This window comes from Helianthus annuus, chromosome 5 (genome assembly GCF_002127325.2).
Source record: "Helianthus annuus cultivar XRQ/B chromosome 5, HanXRQr2.0-SUNRISE, whole genome shotgun sequence".
NCBI classification, from domain to species: Eukaryota; Viridiplantae; Streptophyta; class Magnoliopsida; order Asterales; family Asteraceae; genus Helianthus; species Helianthus annuus.
Window position 1 is genome coordinate 111,900,662 of NC_035437.2, and position 9,723 is coordinate 111,910,384.

The window sequence follows — 9,723 nt, forward strand, 5'->3', positions numbered from 1 at the left end:
AATACCATTCGTAATACACTACTTTTTACATTACCAATATTCAAAATACACATGTGCATCATTAGGTATAACCATGATATAACGTATCTTGGTACAAAAAGTTTGTAATTTTGAATGGAGACATAGGCCCATATACATTTTTTTTGGTTAGTTATATCTAGTGGTTGATGGTTCGGTTATAGTTGTCAATTTATGATGTAATATGTTGATTGGATGGTATAAATGGTGTTTACATACATGCAATAAAGTGAAAATATTGGTAATGGTATTGTATTATGGATGGTATGATAGATGAAGGGAAAGTGTATTCAAAGTAGTGTACCAAAACACCTTATTTCATGTTGATACATATAGATGAACATGTGCATTTCTAATATTGGTAATGTAAAAAGTATTGTATTACACATGGTAGTGTAAATGAAAGTGCAATTGTCTAATAGTTGTAATGAATTACGAAATTTGTCAAAGAAATGACAAAAATGCACATATGCATGTTTGTGTATTATGGATAGAATGATAGATGAAAGAGAAATTAGTGTACCAAAACACCTTATTTCATGTTGATACATATAGATGCACATGTGCATTTCTAATATTGTTAACGTAAAAAGTATTGTATTACACGTGGTAGTGTAAATGAAAGTGCAATTGTCTAATATTTGTAATGAATTACGGAATTTGTCAAAGAAATGATACAAATGCACATGTGCATGGATAACTGTGACTCGGAATTTTTTTTGAATTTTTTTATTGTAAACGAAATATAGCGAATTTTACAAAAAAAAAAAAATAAAAAAAAATTTTTGGGTGTTTTTTAGATTTTTTTAGGTATTACTGTTTGTGTTCACACTGGTTCTCGCAATAAAGGGTGGTTCCTAACGGATCCTTCTCCCATATATATATATATATATATATATATATATATAGGGGAAGGATGTATAGAAAACCCACTTTAATTTAGAAAACCCGGGAAACTCAAAGCTCCTAATGTTTTTTTTTTTTTTGAAAAAATTTACACATGTTATATACATGTTTTTAAGGGTTTTGGGCAAAAAAATCAAAAAAGCGCCGATTAGATATTTTTAAAAAAAATAAACAAGTTTTGGTGTAACACATGTTACATTCATCTGACATATTTGTAACATGTGTTACACCAAAACTTGTTTATTTTTTTTTAAAATATATACTCGGCGCTTTTTTGATTTTTTTTTGCCCAAAACCCTTAAAAACATGTATATAACATGTGTAAATTTTTTCAAAAAAAAAAACATCGGGAGATTTGAGTTTCCCGGGTTTTCTAAATTAAAGTGGGTTTTCTATAGATACTTACACTATATATATATATATATATATATATATGTGTGTGTGTGTGTAGGGTTAGGTTAACGTACAATGGCCCTTATCGTACAATATGTACGCAATCATCTCAACCGTCCGATCTGGTGCGAATTCACTTTTGAACATGCGATTTGTGCTGAAAACCCAACTTGCGAATATTCTTTATATACCAACATGCGATTTCATCATATTTACCAACACGCAAAATTGCTAAAAAAACCAACATGCGATTTCATCAAAAATATCAACATGCGATTTCGAGCATGCTTTTTTATAACGTGCGATTTCACAATATCGTACGTATTATACGTTAAGCGATATTGTATTTTACACTTTCACTATATATGTATATATATATTTAATAAATCAATTTATCGTATTCTTAAAAAGAACCATGTACTTGTAGAAATACACCAACGAATTTTGCGATATATTCCATTATGTACAATCACGATCAACAACAAAATCTAGATCCAACTCATATGGTTTTCCTTGTATGAATATAACAACTGGTGTTCAGAGTATGACAAAAATAATCTCTGAAATCGTTGTTTTTAAAAATTGAAAATGATTTCCGAATATTATTGGTTTCAATGGTAAGGTTAGTATACGTAACACCTCGGAAAATTATATCGAATCATATGCCAACACGTGTTTAATCAACTCTCAAATATGCCAAGTTATTTGGACGAGAGGGACTATATGTGTGAAATTGTGGAAGATTGGATGTGGAGGGATCAAATGTGTCAACATGCCAAATTTGGCCTCTGAGTGAACCCTTACGGACCGTAAGGCTTATGCCTTACGACCGTAAGGTAGTTGTTAATATTTTATTCTGATAGTCCTTACGGACCGCAAGATCTATGTCTTATGGACCGTAAGGATATTTGAAACTGTGGGCGCGTTAGGTCCTTACGAACCGTAAGCCACCACCCCTTACGGTCCGTAAGGGGGGTGCTGGCAGAATGTTCTTGCTGCCCAAGGCAGCCAGCATATTATGACACTTAATTCGCATTTTTCCACTCTTCTTCTGGTTCAAACACATCATTAGACATATGTTAACATTTGAAAATACATACCAACACTTGGCATGATCTCATGAACTTATAACAAGTATAAATAGAGGTGTTAAGACCTCATTTTAACTTGCTCGATTTTGTTTCTTTCTCTCTACTCATTCTTGGAGTGCTTTTGATCGAAAAGAGGCTTCCCACTTAGTATAATCTTCCTCTTGAACACTTGTAAGTGCTCTTTTATACTTCCTTTTTCATTTCTAGGCTAAGTTATTAGCCAAAAGTCAAGCAAATTGACTTTTGCTTTGACTTTCGGTTATGACCATTTCGGTCAAGCCAATGTTCGAATCGAACATGGCTACGTGATCGTAATAAGGTAGGTGATAATCCCCTATGAGGGCACCTCGTAAAGATCACGTTAAGTTGGTCAAATGACGGGTCAAAGTTATATTAAAATAAAAGTCAAAACGCAGATTTTTTGGAAAATGTATAAAATGAACTTATAAACATCTAAACACCAATTTTAGAAATTATATCAGTTGGTATAACACACTAGGACATGTTAGATCATGTCCAACCTGTCATTTCCTACTTATAGCTCGGTTCGCAACCGAAAGTCGAACAGTTTGACTTCTGCTTTGACTTTCGATTCTGACCCATTTAAGCTAAGTTAGCTACTAATTTGAAGTTGTATTATGATCATATTAATGTATGGAATAACCCTCTGAGGTTATACCATTGATCATAATTGTTTGTCGACTTTTACGCAAATTCATGTATTATGCTTAAATATTGACCAAAATGCCCTTTTGAGCATAAAATGGTTTTGAATCATGATGAACATATAAATTGAAATACCTACTAATGTGCTAATATAATACACATGTTTTGGCATAATGAACTTGACATTGACTTATCCGATCTGTGACACATCGGGTTTTCCCGCCAACTTTATTATATGATACAATTATGTGAAGCTATTAAATGAAAACATATGTTATAATTATCGTGTATTATGTGCATTATGTGATAATGTGTAATTATTATGTGTTAATATATGTATAGTGACGTATGTATGAATGTATGTTTGGTTCCGTCTCAAAACCCCTAGGTTTTGGGTTGAGACGCCATGGTTTCGAGTCCGGGTTCCCTGGTTCCGACACCCCTCCTTCCTGGACTAATGGGTCATGTAACGCTCCGTAATTTTTCGCGTTTATCAAATTATTTATTTATTCATTTATTTAATTAAATACATTATTTATTAATTCTTTATTCTTTTATTTAAATCATTTATTCATTTTTAATCATTTATCTATTTATTCAATATTTATTTAAATCCTTTATTCAATTATTAAAGAAATAATTATCAATATTGTTTTTATTTATTTTATTTAACTAAATTTACAATTAAAAATTTTATTCTTCTTATGATAATAATCTAGTTAGTCTAGTTAAAACAAATAATTATAAGATTTAGTAAATAAACAAGTTAAGAAAGTTAAGTTAATAAACCATTTTTTTTTCTAAATAATTAAATTAATAAAAAAAATTAAATTAATTAAATGAATTTATTAATAAACAAATCATAAGATTTTTATAATAAAAGTTTAAATTTTAATTAACCAAATTAATTTAGTAGTTATTAAAGTTAAAAGTTAATAAGTTAATTGAACTAATATAGTTATTGTTAAGTTAATGATTAACCAGGTTAGTTAATCAAGTTAACACGGTTAGACAGGTTTTGAAACATGAGGGACCAAAATGAAAGGTCTCAAAACCTTAAAATAAGAAAAACAAGCAAAAAGGGGCTTCTGCCCGGACTCGAACCCGCGACGCTCATCTCACACGCGCAATGTCTTAACAAGACGGGCTACCGTCATCGCTGTGCATATATGGAAACAATTAATTGTTATACCGAAAATTTCGTTTGTCCTTTTTGAAACTTGCCGCCAAGAACAAGCTGTTAGCAATTGACAGCAAGCTTTCCTTGTTCACTGATTGATACGATTCCGTTACCTTCCATATTTCACCCTCAATCATCTTTGGTTTCCTTAGCGGCGATCAATCACCTTAGAACTTCCAAAACCCGCAACCCCTTCCGACTCCTATAAATACTGATACCCATTTCGACCCAAACCCACACACTCTGTAGGACCGGTTTTGCGACCGTTCGATTGCGTAACGAACGTTTCACGTGCGGAATCCGTGAACGTACGTGACCGAACACACAATAACGTACTACTTAACGTGATTCCATTACTAGATTTGACGTGTACGGTACAAGAATCACAAATACAATACTTTCTCTCTACTTTCTCTCTCTAGAAAGTCTTCTCCTCCAAGTCTCCTCCTAAACTTTTTCCAAATCTCTTCAAAATCTCTATCAAGAACTCTAACTAAACTAGTGACATAAACCCCTATTTATATGGTCAAGGCAACTTAATGAAAGTTCATACTAATTACAAGTTTGCCACCTTGCCATTTCTAACTAAATATGACATTATGCGCTTGATTCCTTCCGGCTTTTCACTACGACTCGGATTGACGAAGGCGATAGACAATAAATGCATCAACAATCTCCCCCTTGGATATTGCCGTAGTCAAACTCGTAGTGAAACTCGTAGCGACTTGACTTTCTCTCTCTCTTGAGTTCCTCTTGCTTGAACAGAATCCCGGTGGATCTGTCTTCAGCTTTCGTTGTTCTCTTTCTTCAGATTCTTCAGGCTCCCCCTTGCGTCAAGCTTCCGTGCTTTTGGGATCGACACCTGGCTTTGCGTATCAACAGATTGAATGTTGACGAAATCTTCAGTGAGAGTCTTCAACATGACATTCTCGGATATAGCTTGGTCTTCTTCAGAAATTCTGCCTGGATCCATCTTTCTTTGGCTATAACTTTCATCAGACTCCCCCTATCACCCTGCTAGGATAGTCGTCTGGGATTTGTTACCACCATAGAAATTATCTCCTGGCTTCTCTCTGTTCAGCTCATCATCTGCATCATCTGCATACATCTCAAATTCTCTATCACAAACAAATAAAGTTGTGATTCAACTTAATGAATCAACAAATCATTTGAGAATTTTTACAAATTAAACACTAATCACAAATTTGAAACATTCCAATTTCTGATTCAACCTAATGAATCATTTTAAACATTTCAAATGTCTTAACCAACCTGTATGTTCATCAAGTTTAGCCTTTGAGATTTTAAAAATCAGCTCTTCACCATCAGTTGTCGAAAATCTTTTTGGATTTTTGAAAATATGAAACATAAATGCAAAGACAGAAATTTAAATGCAAAACAAACATATTTTTGTGAGTTTGTGCAAGAGGATCATATCAGTTTTTGAGACATAACACAAGCACCGTTAAGTTTTTAATCGTTTTAAGTTCTAAACGATTCACGTAGATTGACGATATAATTGTCCTCTTAAATTTTCATACAATTTTCAATCTATTCAGGATACTATTTAGGTATTTTATGAACTTAGTTCAATTCATGTGTCCCACCTCTTGAATATACTCCCGTATCCAGAATCCCAATATTCAGTCTTACAGGTATAAACACTACAATGATGTCTGTACATAAATTAGGGGAAAGATGCGAGAACTGAGGGATCTCAGGTCAGAACTTCCATTCAGCAGAGAGATATCAGCTTCGACTTAGCAGTGTGTCCCCTTTAGAGGATCTTTTCAGCTACAACAGATGATTATCAATTTTATTGTCTAATCAACTGAGGGCTTTATGCTATATTTCAAGCATTTTGTGGAAAGTATTAGCCAAGGACTAGGTCAGAACTACCGTTCAGCAGAAGTCCCGGAATAATACCCCAGACATCATAGAGTACAAACACCTAGTATATCAGAATACGAGACCTTTCAAACGAGATTTCAGGGGTTACCTATATATCCAAGTAGTGTTCCCCATGAATTTCATAAGTTTGAAATTTTAGGTTTATATCCCGAATAAATCTACTAAATGTACAAAAACCTATCGTCACATCATCAGTGAGACCGTTTATCACATTTTACATTACATTTCTTTAGCATGCTGTGATAGTCCACTGATTTACAATCATTTCCTCTTTTTTCGCAACAAAACTCAGTTTTAATTTTTCAACGTTTTTGACAATTTCAAATTTTCTAATTTTTTTAAAATTTTTCTCCCCCTAAAATCAAAATATGTTTCAATTTTGATTTTCTGGGAAAATTTGAAACAAACTGTACAAACTTGACAACCTGATGAAAATCACTTCAATTCTCCATCCACTTGGCATAAACAATCAGAACTCCCCCTCACAACAAACTATTTTCCCATTGTGATTTCAAAACACTTAAGTTTGTTTTAATCAAAATGGCTTTTCCGGAAAACTTAGTTTGTTTACCAAACAGTTTAGGTACGGGGTTACTTCATCATCTTGTTTTCTACACAAAAGTAGGAAAATCCAAGTACAAGTTAATGTCCTTGATTTACCATATGCAGTCCAGAATCCTCTGTACCACTTGTAAAACATTCACAAACACAACCAAACCTCTTTACCGTTTGCATGATTGACGTTACCGAATAAAATTCAAGAAAGATGCCGATTCATGATCCACGATACCATCTTGGGATCTCCGGCAATTCCTGCAAAATCTTCAAACACAGATTTAAAAAGATGCCGATTCATGCTCCACTCTTACAAACCTGGGAGCTCCGGCAAGTCAGGTTTTTCTATTTGAAAAGTTTCACCCAAGCCTGACCAGCCTTGGGTGATTTTGAATTCTTGTTCAACAATGGTGGAAAGTTTTTCTCATCTATTGTTAAACTAGAATTCTCGACCTTTACCTCAACACATGGCTCCTCTGGCTTTACCATTCCAGAATCATTGCCTGAATGTGGCTTGTCTGACTTTAATGAGTCAGATTCATCGCCGACATGTGGCTCCTTTGTTTCCGAAGAAACAGATTCATCGCCAGGAAGTGAAAACTTCACTTTCTTCTTCTTCTTCTTATCCTCTTTAGTCCTCAGATTTGTATCTGAAGAATTCATCTTGCTTGACTTTGCAGCCGAGGAAGTTGATTCGTCAGAACTCTTAATCGATCTGTCCGGTGAACCCGAGGACAAAATCTTCTCCAGATATTCTCTGGCTTTCTTCCTCTTCTTTCTCAGTCAATCTTTCTGCCCCTGAGACAGCTTCACTTTTGTTTCTTGAACTTTAGGTTCTTTGACATTTTGTTCTTTGACATTTTGGCCCGAAGCTTTCAATTCTCTGGGTTTGACAACGACTGGTTTCTTCTTTGCCATTTTCTGAGAATCGGCTCTCAATCGGTTATTCGATCTTCTTGAGCAATCTCTGGCAATGTGACCTTTAATATTGCAGTTATAGCACCTCCTGGTCTCATAACTCCAGTACTGACAATTAACAGCAATGTGCCCGTGATAACCGCAGCTGTAGCACATTCTGTTATCGTACCGTATACCACCTTTACACCAAACGCTCAGATCATAGCATTGTCTGGCTTGGTGATATTCCTTCCTCAAGTTTGCTGGATTTGGCTTTTGAGCACTGTGGTTCGACCTGCACCACTTATTACCAACAAATTTTGAATTTTCATTTTTTACTTTTTGTAATTTTTGTTTTTGATTGGATGATCGACCCGATGAACTTTTATTATCTTTTTGTTTCTGTTCTGCTTTCTTCTTCAAAGACTTTTGCTTAGAGCATTCACCTTTTTCAGTTGATTGCAGAACGGTTTTCTGAAATTTTTCTTTCAAATTTAAAAACAATTTTTGTTTTTCTTTTTTAACATTTTCATCATCAGGTGTCTCATCACAATCTTCAACTTTGACAGAGTCAAGGTTTGTGACTACGTCACTTATTGGAACAGAATTGATCGGTTTTGGACAAGGAATATTCAACTTGTCAGATTTAGTCGCAAAACTGATCAATTTCTTCTCAAGTTCATCAATCTTGATCCTGGAATTCTTAGCTTCTTCCTCAAGCTGAGATATTCTCTCAAGATGAGACTTGATAGAATTTTCATTCTCAATTTTCAAATTTTCAAGAACAAATGTTTTATCTTCCAGAACTTTTATCTGTTCTTGAAATTTTGACTCATTCGCTTTCAAATTTTTATTTTCCAACTTGGTCCAGAAATCTTCATCCTCTGATGATTTCTGTTTACTTTCAATCTCTTTTTCCAACTCTTTGATTCTCATTTGAGCATACTCACCTTCTTTTTCAAGTATGATATTTTTCTGAAGATGGGAATTTATCATTTTCTGTTTTTCAATGTTGTTTTTACTAAACACATTTCTCCCATCTTCAAGAATTTTCATTTGCTCTTCAAATTCTTGATTTTTTAAAGTTAAACTGTTAAAATCATTTAACAATTTGTCATTTTCTGTTTTTAGTTTCTCACAGTTTTCATGTAACCAAAGAATCTGGTTTTCAGCAGCGTGCTTCTCGTCGTTCAGCTTTTTGACTTCAGATGCCAAACTTGTCATGTCTCTCACGAGTTTGTCATTATCAGTCTTGACGTTATCGCACTTTGAGCACTTTGTTTCATTCTTCACCGATTCTTCAGCTTTTTGACTTTCTTTTTCTTTTGCTACGAATATACATGCACAGAACATTTTAACGAAATCAAGAGGATTTCCATCATTATCAATATAACAACCTCGTTTGAAATCGTATTTTAGCACATGTTTTGCCCTGATACATATAGCAACCCTTTTGTGCATCTCTTCAATCACATCTGAACTCAGATCTAGCACATTATTCTCCAAAACCTTGATCATTTCTTTCTTTTTCTTTCTAACTTCAAGTTCATGAGCTTTAAGTTTGCTGATGAATTGATTTAGAGGTAGTTTTGAAAAATTTGAGTCCTCTCTTAAATTTTTCAAACATTCACTCCATTCAATCGGTAATGCATCTGCAAATTTCTCCAATTTCTCAGCAGTTGACGGATATATCTCATGATCTTTCAGATAATTCAGTACCACATTATATCTGTCGATAAGATCGTCCAACATTTCGTCTTTCAGACACACAAAATATTTAAACCTTTTTGCCCATCCATCTTTGCTCACTTTTCTATAACCCTCATCTAGAAATCCGTGATGCCAATCATTAAATCTTTCGAAATAATAGTTCTCCTGTTCATCAAACACCATTGCCATTTTTCGCAAAAACAAACCCGACACGTGTTTTCCTTCAAATGGCTGCACCTCCAGTCCACTACACTAATCAATAATTGGGCCTTGGGCTGCAAAAACGACAATTCAAAGTGAGAAAAAAAAGGCTGGATATGGACGGTGCTTGTGGGCCTTCTAAAAATAGTGGGACGGCACAAATGATGTAAACTAATTAAAAGGGCGGTGCACTTG